Source organism: Sitophilus oryzae, unplaced genomic scaffold, assembly GCF_002938485.1.
Source record: "Sitophilus oryzae breed Bouriz unplaced genomic scaffold, Soryzae_2.0 scaffold_177_pilon_pilon, whole genome shotgun sequence".
NCBI lineage: Eukaryota > Metazoa > Arthropoda > Insecta > Coleoptera > Curculionidae > Sitophilus > Sitophilus oryzae.
The window spans coordinates 6,086,057-6,103,925 of record NW_022146479.1 but is presented as its reverse complement, the minus strand read 5'-3'; the positions used below and the strand labels follow the sequence as shown (position 1 = coordinate 6,103,925).

Below are 17,869 nucleotides of genomic sequence, written 5' to 3'. Positions count from 1 at the left end.
CGTGGTATTATTTTATCAAATCAGGTAAAACAACTGATTATTAAAAAATACCAGGAGGGAGTCAAGCAAGTTGATATTGCAAGTCAGTTAAAATTAAATAAAAGTTAGAGAACGTTTAGTTTTTAAATAAAAATGTTGTTTGCAAAAATAAAACTGTACCAAGTAAGAGAATCAATTGAAAGTAAACCTAAACCAGGACGGCCCAGAAAAAGTGGAGCTGCCACCGATAAATTAATAAGAAGGTGTTCTTTAAAAAATCCATTTTTAACTGCGGTCGATATAAATAAGGAAAATCCACATGTTTCAATTTCTGTGAGGACTATTAGAAGACGCCTAAGTGAAGGGAAGCTACACGCCAGACGCCCTGCCAAAAAGCCTTTTATTTAAAAAAAAAACGACGGTCTCGTTTGGATTTTGCCACAGAACATTTAAATTGGACTTACGACCAATGGAAACAAGTGCTATGGTCGGATAAAAGCAAATTTAACATGTTCGGCTCCGATGGTATGAAGTGGGTAAGGCGTCCTAATAACGAAAGATACAATCCTAAATATACTGCGCCAATTATCAAACATGGGGGTGGCAACGTGCTTGTGTGGGGGTGGGGGTTCTCTGGCTATGGAATGGGACCACTAAGAAGAATAGAAGGAATTATGGATCGGTATCAGTATCTGGACATTCTAAGAAATACAATGTTGGCATTTGCTGAGGAATCGTTACCGCTTGTTTGGAAGAGTCAGCATGATAACGATCCAAAGCATACTGCAAAAATCGTTAAAGAATTTATTGAAGCAGAACAAGTGCCTGTTATAAAATGGCCAGCTCAGAGCCCGGATTTGAACCCCATAGAAAATATGTGGGAGCAACTAGAACGCAAAGTCAGGCAGAAACACCGGGAAAAATTTACAAATAAAGATCAATTATTTGCTGCTCTGTCACAAGCTTGGTCTGAGATTTCAGAAAATAAAATTAGGTCTTTGTTGGAATCGATGCTCCGAAGATGTGCAGAGGTGATCAAGAACAAAGGATTTTCAACTAAATATTAAAAAAAGTTTAGTTTTTGTTAATTGTCAGTAAAGTTTCTCCACTTATGTCCTCTAGGAAAGTAAATATTATTTATTTTATACAATAAAAACAATTATTTAAGTTTTTTGTGTGCATTATTTAATGTAACTATTAGCAAGCATGCCAATAAAAAATCTAATGAAGGATTATTATACACAATCGCAAGTAGCAAAGTAGGAAATAAATCATAAAAGTTTCTTCACTTTTGGCCGGTACTGTATATGGTTACCATAATATTCTTACCGGATTAGTAGAGAAGATTTGTCGACAAAATGGTTAAAATCCGACATATACCGTTAACATTTTAGGAAGAGGAATGCAATAGGATTAGGAAATGTACAAATCAATCACAATGTAATTAGTTGGCCGGTTGAATGACGGGAAGCATGGCTAAATGTTGGTTCCTGTTTGATAATCGTACACATAAACCGAATGCATTAGATTGAAAAATAGCTTTTGCTCCGATCACTGTCGATATGATTATTTATAAGCTCGAAACCATTATACCGTTTCCAATCCAGAAATGTTTTATTTAAAATTCTGAGTTGAATTATATACACATAAAGAAAAAATGTATATGCACAAAGAACTAAATCCTTATTATGGAATTTATTTTATGTGCTGGAAATTTTATATTTTAATTATATTAATATTGCAGGACATAATTTAATTCATGTATATCTGTTTTATAATGTTTCATTTATCTAATATTCTACAAGCATTGTAGATAGCATAAATTTTGCAGACATTAGATTTAAACTTCCGGAAAATTCACTTCAAACTTGTAAACAACATTTGCCTCTTTTATAGCTTGAGGCATGCTTTTAAATTTCTTTTTTATATCGTAAGAAATGCTTCATTCCTTTTTATATTTGTTTAAATCTTTCTCGATGTTCCGTATTTATTTTGCTTCAAAGTAGTTTCATATATTTTAGCACCTACTTCGAGGTTTGACATTTAGTTGTGCGAAATGAAGCGTGGCGTGAAAATTGTGGCTTTTCTAGAAAGAAATAAGGTGATAAAAGGAAATTATATTTTCCTGTTTGCTTTAAAGAATTATTTCACTTTATATATTATGTATAACAACTTTTCTCTGGATTAAAAATGGTCCATCAGACTTGTGTTTCGTTATATTTTTCACATCATTAAAGTTACTATGCTAGATAAAGATTTGGTAGGTTTTTGTTAATTATATAACAAATATTAAGAAATAATTGATGCAATTACAGTTAATTTGAAAATTTTAAATATAATTTAAATGCCTTATTAATAAATATATAAAACTAAACTACATTATTTTAAAATGTACCAATAAAAATACCATTTTGATGAAATTATTTGAAGTTGGTCAGAGAATTCCCAGAGAAGCTGAACAAATTAGGCAAAGAAAATAAAGTCCTCCTACTCTGGGTGCCAGCTCACCAAGATATAGAATAATAATTCATGTTAAACTTCTAAAATTTTGCCATATAACTTTCAGTTTCACTCAAAATAGGACACATTGTACTTAACTTGATTATTTCTTTTTATTTCGAGTAGTGACGTTAATTTTAGTTACTATACATTTAAGTTTTCTATTGTATTTATACTAGAAACCTAGTCCTGATTCCGGTAAACGACAGTAAATACTTTAAACTACCGAAACTTTTTAAATTTTTCTTTAAAACTTTAAGTATTTCCTTAAACAACTTGTTCCCTTCGGAAGATGGTCCTATTTAAACTCGGAAATGTTTTAAAGCTACATAAACGCAACTTTTGAACTTTTTAATTGTATAAATTTCGCAGCCAGTGACAGGATTTTTGGCAAATGGCATATTTCCTCTTTGAGGAATACTTAACACACTCTAATTTCATTTTCTTGTTGAGCGTTGATTCAATTTCGGTTTAAGGTGAGCGTAAGTAATTTTTAATGGCATTTCCTGGAGAATCTTTTCGATTATAGTCTAGTCAAATTGTATTCTTGGTGGGAAAGCTTTAGGATAGTTGTGACTTATTTTGTTCTTATGTTATTTTTTGGGCGCTGAATCCGATTCTGATATTTATATCTCTATATAAAATAAAAGTAGACAGAGTTTCCGACAAATTCAGCTATCTGGTACTCCTGCATTCACAATTGCGTTGACAGGTTTTGTAAATGACAGCCAAACGTACCACGTATCGAACCAGCTGTCAAATTCAAAGTGGTTAGCATTGGAACACGATCTCTTCATGTGCTTTTCCACTCCCACTTGTTTGGTTTCTTTTTTGCTCATTATATGTGGTTTGGTTGGATAACCACTCCTGCACTATGAAAATATTTAGTGAGTGTTATAGTGCAGTAAAACAATGTTATGTGTTATTTTAATAGAACGAAAATATGTGTTGTCTGTCCCTTAAATCGGCCAGTGCAGTCTGATTTCTATGTAGTTGATTACTATAGAGATCCATTAGAAATAAGTTTCCAACTTCAGCAATATCGTCCTCTCCGTTTGGGAGTACATACAAAAAGTAGGTATTTGCGGAAAAATCAAAAAACGCTAATTTTCAATTGGCTGTTGAGCCAGAATCAGAGAAAAAACAACTTAGAGAACAAAAATTATAGGAAATTTTCTGTAGATACTTTATTTCCGAATAGAAATGATATTCGAACAGTTGTTATTTTTAAAGTTATTAACAAAAACCCGTAGAAAATTCAATTTACTCTACTGTGTGTTTTCCATAGAATCACAAAAAAAACGTAATAAATGGAAGAAACCAGAACTACCTCAAAATTTTCCCCAAGAGCCTTTTTTGAGTAGAATTCGAGTAGACTATTAGGCTTCCTGATATTTCTCTTTCACGCATTATTTTACCCGTCCTTTTGAAAATGATTTTATATAAGAAGATAAAATTAGTTAATAAATAGAAACAAAGTGTGAATAATTCCATCTATATCTGATTTAGTTCAATTAGGATACATTCAGTTTAGTGGAATTCTATTCAACCACATACATTTATCTAAATATGTTGCGAAGCAAAGCAGAACGGCAGAACATGTTTTTGATATCGCAAAATGAAAGGCGCTAACATTTGGAGTGCGCCCAATTAGAGCATATTTAGGGTTCATTAAGTATTTTCCAGTTAATAATAACAGTAAAGGCAAGTACAAAAATACAAAAATAAGGGCACTAACAGCTATTGTGTTGCCATTTCGCTTCCTCCGAGCTCACGATATTGATAAAGATGGCTGCCATTACTACGAAAGCCTATTTAGGAAGAAATTTGGAAGCAAAGCAAAACTGGAAAAAAAGATCTTTCATTTTATTATTCGTATATTTTTAGATAACGACGACAGAATATCTCAATATAACAAAGGGCTATTTTATTCGGGGTAAAATATATAAATCTAAATAGGTAAGAAGTTCCATAAAGTCCATTTTAACTTTGGCGTTTTCTAAAATCGAAAGAGAAGACGGTCTAAAGGTTAGAAAATAAAGAATTTGAAATCACTTTAGTGGATATGTGAATGCTTTCAAGTAAATAATATACGGCTGAAATAAAATAACATCAAATAGAATAAAAAAATATTAAGGACTATTTTTTTTATAGAAATTTGAATATATTCAAATTTTTTGATTATTTGTTAAAAATAGGTTTCTTTTTTTTGCCTCTATTCTTACAAATACTATCCTCGATATCACCAGTGTTCTACTTTGTTATTATGCTAGATTATTGTGGTAGGGTAAACTAAGGAGAATTGCAATATTCTAAGATTGAAAATTACGATATTACCATCATAACAGCGAGTACGTGCAAAATTTCAAGTCAATCGGACTAGTCTGAATACCTATTCTTGTAAACTATCTTATTGTTGTTATTAGTAGGATTATATGTCTAATATCGACATTAATAATTTAGAACAAAATTGTTGAATATGTGTTTCAGTAAAGACTACAGATAATTAACTGACTTGAATTTACATGAAATCTCGCAACTTTTTGTCTCAGTTTAGTATTTGTAGCTTTTTTTACATTCTGTGTTTCTGATGGGACTTATATATTACGTATCAATTATACATTAGTGTTGAGAGGTATTGTTTGGAACTTTGGGTCAACTTTAAACTTCAATAAAAGTACGAAGTTATGCGGAGAGTCGAGACTCACAATTTTTAGATTTATAAACTTTGCGGTTTTTGCAACAGTTCTTTGCTTATAACTTTATGATGTCTCGTGATTCTAACAAATGATTGTGTTGTATTTTATATCATAAATTAACTTATAATTAGTAGAAAGTAGAAGAATAAGACAGGCAATCTTATTTATTTTGTGTATACTAACAACCTTAAATATAAAGATTTATTCTTTATTAATTATATAAGCATATGTGTTCCTAAGGTGAGACTGAGAGTGAATAATGTTAAACCCTTTTTTACTGAGTGTGGAGATTGTTCTCCATTTAGAATTATGTTGGACCAGTGCAATAGTTTTCTAGGTAAATGTGATAATCTAGTGGATCCCTTTGATTGTAGACATCTAGGTATTATAAAATCGGCCTTAACCACCATATTTGGGGGGGCATGTTAATTTTTAGTATGTTCCTATCTCCTCTTCATGTTATATTATTTTTATTTATTAACTGGTTGTCTTTTAAATCTGTTTATGTCTGTTTGTTTTCTTTCTTTTGTAAATTTTAAGCTTAAGTGTGTTCAACTCTCTGTATGTAATTACAATTATTGATATTGCGTTTGTAGGGAGCATAAATAAATAAATAAATAAATAAATAATTATATAATGATAATAATTAATTTTTATTTAAGCCTGCAACACTTGAATACAAAAAAAAATTGGCGCCGGGAGGCACGTATATAGCCGCCCATACTAAAATATGTTAATAAAAAGTTGGTAGGCAGTTCGTTAAAGTAAAGGAATTTTTTCAATTTTTTTTATCTCAAAAACTGCGACTTTGACTGATTTTGATGTTATTACAAATTTTGTTGCAAATATTATTCCTAATCTTAAATTGAAAACCGCGTTTCGCTAGCTACTGTAATTTTGGAGTTACGATTTTTTAAAATTTTTAACCCCCTCCCATACCCCCTTACCAACCCCCCACCCCCACCAGAAACTAATGACCAGATTCTCGGGTGCCACAGTATTTTTGTGCCAAATTTGGTTAAAATCGGTTTAGCGATCTTTGAGTTATCGTGTTACAGACGGACAGACGGACAGACGGACAGACGGACAGACGGACAGACAGACACCATGAAAATATTTTGTATTTAGGTCATTTATGACCCAAATAACTCATTTTGAGTGAAATTAAAAAAACTTTTTTTTGCCGATCTTAATAGCCTACCCTACCTATTGATATAGTCGGCTAAAAATGTCTAATATCGATATTAACAATTTATAACAAAATTGTTGAAGAGGTACTAGGAATAAAAACTAAATAAAATAAACTGACTTGAATTTACATGAAATCTCGCAACTTTTCATCTCAGTTTAGTATTTGTAGCTTTTTTTACATCCTGTGTTTCTGATGGGACTTATATATTACGTATCAGTTATACATTAGTGTTGAGAGGTATTGTTTGGAACTTTGGGTCAACTTTAAACTTCAATAAAAGTACGAAGTTATGCGGAGAGTCGAGACTCACAATTTTTAGATTTATAAACTTTGCGATTTTTGCAACAGTTCTTTGCTTATAACTTTATGATGATGTCCCGTGACTCTAACTAATGAGTGTGTTGTATTTTATATCATAAATTAACCTATAATTATATAATGATAATAATTATAATGATAATAATTCTTATTTAAGCCTGCAACACTTGAATACAAAAATAAACACATAAAATCTTATCAGAAATATTGAAAAAATGAATTTTATATTTCAAAATTTAGTACTGCTGTATTATTAGTAGAAGAATTTAGAATTTAGAATGAGTGGGAGGGGGGTTAATCACTTCGACCTTACAGATCCATTGTGTCCCCCTTTCTTGAATCATAACTCATCATACAGTCCCAGGGCTTTGACAAAAGCCAGTATCTGGGACGGTTTTATAGAGGGTAGTTCTCCATCTCCAATATCAGTCGTACCAAAATTCATGGCACGAATGGTTGTCGTCTCGGCGCACTCAGTGATGAGGTGTATTATTAGTAAGAAATAAAATAAAAATTTCAATTATTGATTTAATAATGCAAATTTTATATTCTAATGTAATACGTATGCCTAAAAGATGATGAAAAGATTTGTGAAAGACGAAAACTCCCCCCATTTTATCTTGGTAGTACCCTTTTCGACTGATTACTGTAAAGTAGATTATGTCTTTAAACCCACCTCTTACGTTTAATTGTTTCATTGTAAACTATACTTATCAGTCAGTTTGTGGACCCTTGGATTGTCATTTCACTGTCGACTTGTTCCGCTAAGAATTAAGGCGGCTTTACATTAAGCCACACAGTCTATAACAATAGTTAAATGGATACTCGCTTTGAACTCTGTGATGATCTGACTCGAGAAAAGTTTTAGCTTTTAGGTTTTTTTCGTCTGGCAATAATTCCAGACACTTCAGGGGTGAAATAAGCTGTAAAGGAAAGGGTTTCGTAGATTTTATTTGAAATTAAAAGAGATTTTATTTGAAAGAAGGATTATTATGATACTTACTGACGGAATTAATCTATAGTCCGTCTAGAAAGTATCCAGAATTTTATATTTTTCCTAATTTTAATGTATTTTTTTTCTGTAACACTCTAAGATAACAGTAATCCATCACGCAGGTTGTGCCGATAGTAGACTATGACCAAAATCGCACGGTAACACCATCTGTCAAATATTGTTGGTTGTAAACCGGCTTAAGATTTGAGAAATAAATGTCGCAAGTAAAAAAAAGAGAAATGCTGTGAAGAAAAGTGCAGTATATGAGACAATAAAGATGATAAAAAATGGCACAGATATGAAGCATGGACTAGTTTCAGGAAGACCGCGTACGATTCGCGAAAACAATTTAAACGCTTTAGTGGCATTAGGACGACAGAATCCACGCCTAGGGTTTCACAAATTGGCTAACAGATTTGGAAGTTAGCAAAAATTAAAAATGTGTCCAGAAACCGTCCGCATATCACTGAAAAGACAAGGCTACATATCAAGGAGGCCAAAAAAAATCCCTGCAATAACACCTTTATAATACAAAGGCAGCGAAGAATGGATTTTTGTCAATGTTTTCAAGGAGATAATTTGAATAATATTTTATTAATCAATAATTTAAATTATAATAATAATTCTAAAAATCCTATAAAAAGAAAATGTTACCGTTCAAGTTTCAAAATTTCCCACTAAAATAATGGTTTGGGGAGCGATATCTCAGCGTGGTGCTACACCTCTGTGCATAGTTGATGGAACTGTTAATAGTGCAAAATATTGTGATATTTTAAATGGTTTTCTTCTTGAAACGGCTCATGTTTTATATCCAGAGGCGTTTTCAGCAAGATAATGCAAGATGCCATACGTCTGCCTATACTCAAGCTTGGATGCAAGAACACCATTTGGCAACAATTCCATAGCCAGCAGCTTCACCAGACCTTAGTCCCATTGAAAACATATGGGGACTAATGAAGATTGAAGTGGAACGAGCAGCTCCACGAAATAAACAAGATTTGATTCGCTCAGTTTTACAGGCCTGGACTACCGCCACTGAACATTATGGTGTGGACCTAGTTTCGGGTTTACTTGGACGTTTAGTTAAGTGTTTGGAGTTAAATCGAGTTTGTATAAGTAAATAAAATTAATAATTTGTTATATTTTTTTTTAACTCAAGTCCTATAAATATATATCGATAATTGTAATTTTGCTTTCTTTTCTCCGGATACTTTCTAGACGGACTATATTATAGTGTGAACTAGATGATTTTGATTATGTAACAAATATTTCACTATTTAGTAAAACAAGAAGAATAATATACAGGGTGGTTTGAGTTATATTCGGGAAACTTCGGCAGCACATTTTGCAGATCAAAATAAGTGAAAAAGTACGTAAAAATGTATATCCTAAAAAGCTTCGTTTCGGAGATGCAGGGTAAAGAAATTTTATTTTTATTTCGATTTTTTTCACATCATTTCTGAACTAATATCGATATTTACATGAAAGTTGCTGTCTGGGAGTTTTTTGACATGAGAAAATTGATTTCGATATCAATACTACTCCTAATTCTAGGAGGCGCCATCTACATATTTTTGGTTTGAAGAGTAATAACTTTTCGTTCGTGCTTGTATAAAGCCGCAGAGTGAAAAAATATTAATTGCCGCCGTTTAAAGTTTCCCATTTTGCCATCACTTGCATTGAGTTGACGAGGTTTGTAGAATGTGAAATAGATAATATAAATAGAAATAATAGAAAGAAATCTATTGTGTTATGGCAGTACCAGGACTTTGACAAAAGCCAGTATCTGGCACTGTTTTACAGAGATATCAGATATCAGTCGTACCAAACGTCATGGCACGAATGGTTGTCGTCTCGGCGCAGTCAGTGATGAGGTGTTCTGGGGTATCCCCATTTTACAAAAACCAATAATTTAGTTACAGAACACGTTTTTGTAACTGAATTATTGGAAAAATATAATTTGATGTCGTGTTTTACTTGTAGAATATCTAGGGTAGTACGACTTTCCTTTTCGAGGTAATTTAGCTAAAGTCGTCAAAAATTGACAAAATACATTTGAACTGTTTCCGAAGACGCCACTGTTACCGAGAATAGATAGTTAATCAGTTTCCTGGATGCCGTCGGCGGAAGAATTCAATTATGTCGTGATTGATTTGTAAATTTCCTATTTCTACTGGTTTAATTTCCTTGGCTTACTTCATTTCATTCAGAAAAGCCAAATGTATAATAATTGATAATCGATTATTTTATTTTTGGTCTATTTGCGCTGCGGCCTTTTTTCTTTGATTAATTATTCTTCCTTGGAGGAAATGGCTTGCCGAGAATATGACTTTTTACGTCTTGCCTTTTGCCCTGTTCGCTGTTTCCCCTTTTTATTATTTTCAACCTTTTGTTTATCTAAACCACTTTCAATACAAGTCAAAATGATTTAGTAGAATAATGGGCGTGATACTATTGTTTTTTAGGAAGGAAACAATTCTGCATCATTAAGAAAACGAGCGGGTTAAACTTTGGGAATTTTCTTTGTAACTCTAATAGCGTGGGCGTAAAGTTGACCTGCTTTTCAATATACAGGGAATATATTTCCAACAGAACCGTAAAATCGATTAGGCATTTAAAATAAATCCTAATTTGATGAGATGTGAGTTAAACGTCTTAGGGTTACTGACAGTAGGTAGTGCATATACAGGGTGAGTCTTAAATAAGTGCAAATATTTTCAGGGCTGATAGATCTCGATAAAAGAAACATATTTTCCCTTCGCCGTTTTTTAAATATCCAAAATTACCGAGTTATTTTACTTTGAATTTTACCTCGAACCGGCGTGAATGAGCAGTGTGTGTCAATAGATTTTACACTTTTGCCTTTTTTTGGACAACAGAGTTGGAGTTTCAAACCGGTCACCCGCCCATCCACTAGTATCGCCTATTGAATTAAGCAGCATAAGTAGTCTTAAAACATGTGTGCAAATGAAAGTAGGATATGCAAGGGAGGTATCATGATAATTAGCAGTAGAATGATGATGCTGATTCATAACATGAATCAATGTTATAGTATTTAATTTTATTCAATTTTTAAAAATTGTAAAATTTGAAAAAGCATGAAAAAAATGATTATACTTATGTAGGATTCATAAGTAATTACTTTTGAAAAAACGGAACTGTCCAAACTATCCTATAAGGAATAGCCAACTTATCCGATAGTCAAGCAATCTTAAAATCCATGAACTCAGTAACCATCAAGTTGGTCAAAGACTGCCTAGAGAACTTGAACAAATTAGATAAAGAAAATAAAGTCCTTCCACTCTGGATTTCAGTCCATCATGGGATAGAAGGTAATGAAAAAGCAAACGGTCTTGCTAAAAAAGAAGCGACTCTAATTGGACCAGAACTGTTCTGCTTCCCAAGTGGAAACTCACTTAAAGCGGGACTCAAGAACCTGGAAGACTCCATCCGTAACCTGGAGTTTGAGGAGAATCCTCAAACGGTCTAAGACACCCGAAGTAATTTCCCAGGACTTAAAACCAAGGAAACCCAAACACTTTCTTCGATAAATACATACATACATACCGCCATTACTCGCTGACGAGTATTTGATACGCATCAGAAGATGGTCACGCAAGGCGTTTCCTTTCATGAGCTTTTCTGTGACTGAAAAGCCCGATACGTGATGTTATCTGTCTACCGCACTCAAGACATTCAAAAATCTCATTGCTTTGTTGCCTCTTTACTTTTTGGTTGTCGCTCTTAACTGACTTTACAATTCTTCTCAATTCCGTTCTATTGTGAGCTGCCTCTTCCCACTCATTCTGCTTGTTAATTCCCTTTAAGTTTTCGTGGAAAATATCCTTGAACCTTTTGAGTTGTCCACCGGCCTCCTCTTACCGTACACAAGTTCACCGTAAAGCAGAGATTTTGGTATGCGGTTTTCTTGCATTCTGCACATTCTGCATACGTGACCAGCCCATCTTAAACGGGACTTTGTAATCATGACTTCAATACTCTCGCAGTTAGCTTTTTCAAGGACCGATACGTTTGAGACATGATGGAACCATTTTATTCTTAAGAGTTGTCTAAGATGTCTCTGTTGCAACTTGTTTAGTGCGTTCATGTGTCGGCGGTACGGCACCCAGGTTTCGCTTCCATATAACATGGCGGGAATTATTATCGCTCGGTACATCGCAAGTTTCGTTTTTGTGCTCAAGTCATGATTGTAGAAAACTAACTTTTAATTTCCAGAATGCTCTTGAGGCGCTGCTAATCCTGTGCTGAATTTTAGAGTCGATATTGGCCTTTTCCGAAATCAAAGTGCCGAGGTAATTGAATTCCGCTACATATTCCAACAGCTCATCTCCGATTTTTATAGCATAAATCATATCGATAAATAAGAACAGAACAATCATCAGATTTTCAGAGGGTTTTTAACAGGACACTGTCTTTTCGATAAACACCTTAGTAGATTGAAGCTAAGCTCTCCAAACCATGGAGAAACACCAGAACACCTCATCACTGAGTGCACCGAGCATCATCACCATTCGTACCATAAACATTGATACGACTGATATCGGAGATAGATTCTGTAAAATCGTCTCATGTACTAGTTTTGACTATATGATGACTGAGACTCTATGATTATAGTAACTCAATAAAGGGGGACACAATGGATCTATAATGCCGTGATGATTAACTTCCTTCCTACCATTCAATCTATAATGTACGTTTGAAAAATATACAAAACTATAATACAAATTATTCTAAACAATAGATAAGTTGGAAGTTTAATGAACATCCCGGGTGAAGTAGTTCGCTTGAAAGCTTCGACCGAGTTTACTAAACTTACTGGAAACCCTTGTTTATTGGCCTATTTCTGTTTTTAGAATAATGTTTTGTCCTAATATCGATACGTCTATCTGACAACCGTGCATTTAGTTCTCCAAACGCAAATTGGCGATTTAATACTTGAAAGTTCGACAAATCGTTGATAGAGATGGCATGGAACTGATGGATAGTGCATGACTTTGTAAACAACGTTCACTCTGTTACGCTAGACGGCTACGGTTGGTCGAGCCTGGTTAAATCCTATTCGAGCTATACATTTCAGATTACTCGTATAATTTGCGTATATACCTAGCACATTTGTTTACCTCATTTCTCAGTGGTTCGGGTTAAGTTTATTTATCTTGTTTTATTAAATATGCTTGGATCAATGGAAATAGTATTTGCAGATAATGATATCACCATTATTTGTTTTTCTTCAGTTATAACACATCAAACAGTCTCAGTTGGTTAGGTCAGATTAGTTGCTGTGTACAAAAGTTTATGGCACTAATAGTTATCGTCTCGGGGCACCCAGTAATGAGGTGTTCTGGCTTTTCCCCATTATCCTCACCATATCCTCAGAGAATCTGTATTCGCCGTTGTTTCTTAGCTTTCACCCTCAACTGGCGTGGTGGGGTCTAGCGGACCCTAAGCACTATTTAAACCTCTGTAAAATGTTTACGTTTTAGAATTAGGCCTCGCCGCGCCATTTACCTTTCAGTCAGGATACCAAGGCGCACTTGATTTTATCAAGTATTGTTCCTACCAGCGGGGGCTAAAGTTTCATTGGGGTCTGTGTGGCACCACCACAACAAGAATGTTTCATTATTAGGATGGTGGGTTGTCTAAAAAGTGTGCCTCACTGGGACGCTTATTTTGAGGAAGCGTTAATTGAGTGGTTTAATGAACTTAAAGATGCTTAAGTGAGATGAAGATCAGAGAGACATTGATTTTTCTCCGAAGAGTAACCATATCTCCGATTCTGAATCTCTTACTTATAGAAGAGAGAAAATTGAATAATAAATACCAGAAAAGAAAGAGATGTGGTATATGGCAACCATATGTCAATGAAGAAATGACAAAAAACAAAAATCTTATGAATCAAATGTGCAAGATCCATGTGCGGCAAATGCAGATCCTATATTAGCATGAACTTTATTTGAAAAAGTTATGTACAGCAGTTATGTTTGCAGTTTTGTTGAAAATAATTTATGTTTATTTTAGCTTCAGATTTCAGTTGTTTGTACTTTTAATAATACGGTAAAATCATAAAATATATATGTTTTTAATTTCTATGGGTTTCTTAGCCAAGTTATATTTCTGTTGTCACAAATTACTAAAAAATGCGTTTTACTTTATTTTTGTGTCCGTTCTTACTATTTTGTTGAAAATTAATGAAATTGTTTGTTCACAAGTTTGAATATAATATTATAAACAGTGTTACAATAACAAGCGTTTTATAAAATCTCTTCATCATGTATTTTTAACTGAAAAAACAATTGGGGTCCGTCGGACAAAACGCCATAAGCGTTACAAAAATCCACCACGCCATTTGAGGGTTAATCAACTGAGGTGTTCATTGAGGAGACAATGTCCTGTGTAAACACCTCACGACAATCCGAAGATTGTTTTTACTTAAATAAAGGATTTTTTTTTATTTTTCTCGGTCGTAAGCACTTAGAAATTCCTTCGAATGTTTTAGACCGTTGGAGAATTCCAAAGCATTCTGGAATCCGCATTCTAGTTTGCGGATGAAGTCTTCCAGGTTCTTTAGTTCCGTTTTAAGTTGGTTTCCACTTGGGAAGCAGAACAGGTTGTGGTCCATGGACTGTTGTGCTCTTTTTCTATCTAGATTGTTCGCTTTTTTATTACCTTCTATTCCTTGGTGGGCCGGCACCCAGACTAGGAGAACTTTATTTTCTTTATCTAATTAATTCAGCTTCTCTACACATTCTTTGACCAACTTCGAATAGATGGCCACTGAGTTAATCGATCTTAAGGCTGTTTGACTATCGAATAAGAGGGCTATTTATTGGTATTTCCGAGAAATTCACATATACTTTTTGCACTAAATTTCTTGACAGTAACAGTGACAGTTGACAGAAATCTTTTTAGGCATAAACCTACACTTGACTTTTGAAACAGCAGAACTTTGTAAAATTAATATAATGAAAATCAAGAAATAAGAGGAGTCGAATTGTTTGACTCACAATCATGTCAGAATCTTTGTATTTTAATAATTTGATTTAAATGTATGTAATTTCTGCCTTATTTAAATTTAATTTGAAAAAAAATCTGTGTAGCTTTAGTGGTTTTATTTTTTTACATCAAAATATTCGAAAATAAAGTACAAACGAGATATTTATGTGGTTTAGACAAATTCCGGTAAAATTGTAAACTATGGCAACAGAGGCTAACCGTATATGGTGGTCGTTAAAAGTAGTTTTCCACTAAAAACAATTTATTCGACGCTGCAATTGACAGTGACAATAAAACACAAACAGAAAACCACAAATTGGAAAAAAAACAACGAAAAACTAAACTTAAATATTGCCTATAAAACTGCCCATTTATTTATTTCTGGTCGGTTTAATGTTGAAAATTTTAATTTGGAATGGAAATGGGGGAATCATTTTACTTTGGGGTACAAAGTTGTAATTATTGCTTGTGTGGGACAAAAAAGGTCAAAAGGGTCGACATATTGTTATCAAAAAGCTTGTTGTCTAATTAATATTATGACCATCCATTACGTTTGTGATATAGCTGGAGACAACGCAATGAAATTTATTAGTGAAGCTTATTCAAAAATTCCATTGCCATATACTGATTTTTGTAGTTACATATTTCAACATAATAGGTCGCATTAGTATAATTACAGTTGGGGGTTGGAACTAGTGATGGGCATTACGATTTTAGGGAATCGAATCACAATAATTTACCACAATACAGTGACTGAACAGAACAGTTTTAATCATCTGTTGATGATGCTATGCGCGAGATTAGAGAAATGCGCGTCCAATGTTAAAAGTAAAGTGTTGTGAATTAATTGTTATTAAGTGTTTTAATTTGTATTAGTATAATAAGCTTATTACTATTCCTAGAGTAAAAATATCACTTATAAAATATTTCTATAAATATATTTGCAACACGCTAAACTCTAAAATAGTAGTTTGTATAAACAGCATAAATTTAAACAGTTTATGCGACACAATAAAAGGAAAGTGTAGGTTTCGTGCAAATGTACAAACGTGAGCTATGCATTTAATATGGGCCAATGTAAGATGCAATTGCAGCTAATATTTCTTGAAAAATAGCTAAACTTCCAAGGAAATATGATTCGCCTAACTTAATATTTCCAGAGAAAACAAACCGAGAAATGAATGTTACTTCTTGTTTTCCGAATTAAAATCTTGACGCTGCTAAATATCTTATAAAATATGCGGCCATGTTTCTAAATGACTTATTTCCATGATAAATATTAAATAAAAAATATTTTGAAATAAAAATACATTCTTCAGAGTTTTCAAGAATAAATATTTCATAAATGCTATGTTTCTCATGATCCACATTATCGTGTAAATGATATATTTTACAGTACGTATACTTTTTTTTATAGATTTTTAGGGTTCCGTACGTCAACCCTCTCAAGGTGCATTCCCCGTCGGTGCTGCTACCATCGGAGAATATCGGAAACAACTAGGTAGTATACAGGGTTGTTCACCACATACGACACGGAGTATTAGATTTTTACAAATTGTACGTTTTGGGTTCGTTGAAGGATTATTAGAGCTACAATTTAAAAATATTTTTACACGATACAGAGTCCCAAGTAAATAAAAAATATCAAAGTTGCATTTTTTTAAATGGAACACCCTGTATATTATTACATTTTTATTTTCTATGATTAAAATAAAGCTAAATTTGATTAAGGTTTATCACCCTTAAACCTTACCCTTTTTGAAATATTTTCAATTTTGTGAAATTGCAGTAAAAATTTTAAGGCTTCATTTCTCCAAAGGTATCAAAGTTTTTAATACTAAATATTTTCTGAAGTTTAATTATTGATCAGTTAGTGTGTTGCAATAATAAAAATAATACTACCTCATACAGAGTGTCTAAAAATTTATTTTAAATAATTTCTAGCTTTAAACGGCAATAACTTGTTTAATTTAAATGGAACACCCTGTATATTTTATGAAAATCAGATGGACAATTTAATTGTCCGTTAAATTGTATTATAGCACTTTTACCTATCCATTCAAGTTTTCGTAGAAAATGCATTTTCTTATAATTAGTCAATATACCCATGGAATATTGACATTTTAGATTGTTTTTAAAGCAACAAATGTACAGGTTCTAAAAACGATAATATTACCAGCCAACGATAATATTACCACTATTATTTCCGCCCAAATAATATTTAATTACATATTTAATTGTATTAGTTAATAAATTATTCTAAATAAATGTGGATTTGGAATCAGAAATCAGTATAATACCAAGTTATGAATATGAACGTTTCTGTTCTTATAAATAAGCATCCGACAAAAAATAAAATACAATTTTTAAGGTGTTATTTTTTACCACACTGTCTAATACACATACAAAATTAAGTTTTTTAGTATTTGGAGCAATTATTATTAATCAACGCAAACAATCAATTAATGTAGTTTGAATACTGGAATCATATTAATTGGTCCTCTTTTACAAATATTTAAACATTTTTTTCTTTTTTAATGACATAAATGAACTATATCGAAAATATTAGTATCTGTGTACTCTTTAAAAATTTGTTACATCTTTAAAAATAATCAAAAATGTCAATATTCCATGGGTATATTGATAACTGAGGTCTAAATTATAGGAAAATGCATTTTCTACGAAAACCTGAAGACATAGGTAAAAAATGATATAATACAATTTGATAGACAATTAAATTGTGCATCTGATTATCATAAAATATACAGGGTGTTCCATTTAAATTAAAGTTATTGCCGTTTATAGCTAGTTATTATTTAAAATAAATGTTTAGACACTCTGTTTAAGGTAGTATAATTTTTATTATTGCAACACAAAATTTAGTAAATAGAAATAGTTCAGTACAATATTTGGTTTTAAAAACTTAAATACGCCTGGAGAAATAAAGCATTAAAATTATTACTTTATTTTGACAAAACCCTAAATATTTCAAAAACGGTAAGATTAAAATGCGGTAAACCTTAATCAAATTTACCTTTATTTTAATCGTAGGAACAAAAAATGTAATAATATACAGGGTGTTCCATTTAAAAAAATACAACTTTGATATTTTTTATTTATTTGGGCCACTGTGTATCTTGTAAAAATATTTTTAAGTTGTAGCTCTAATAGTCC

General features: G+C 32.5%; 1 protein-coding gene and 1 long non-coding RNA gene across 4 annotated transcripts in view; one reads left to right on the top strand and one right to left on the bottom strand.

Moving 5' to 3' along the window:
* Nucleotides 1-17,869, bottom strand: part of LOC115882155 (lachesin-like) — a 450,816-nt gene that overhangs the window by 11,186 nt on the left and 421,761 nt on the right. The window lies entirely within an intron of this gene.
* LOC115882156 overlaps nt 1-17,869 on the top strand; it is a 136,163-nt gene that overhangs the window by 27,654 nt on the left and 90,640 nt on the right. The window contains exon 2 of one of the 2 annotated variants that reach the window (XR_004050155.1): nt 16,113-16,196. The exons of the other annotated variant lie outside the window; for it this stretch is intronic. This is a non-coding gene — a long non-coding RNA (uncharacterized LOC115882156). The remainder of the gene's footprint in view (nt 1-16,112; nt 16,197-17,869) is intronic. 2 annotated transcript variants of the gene reach the window in all.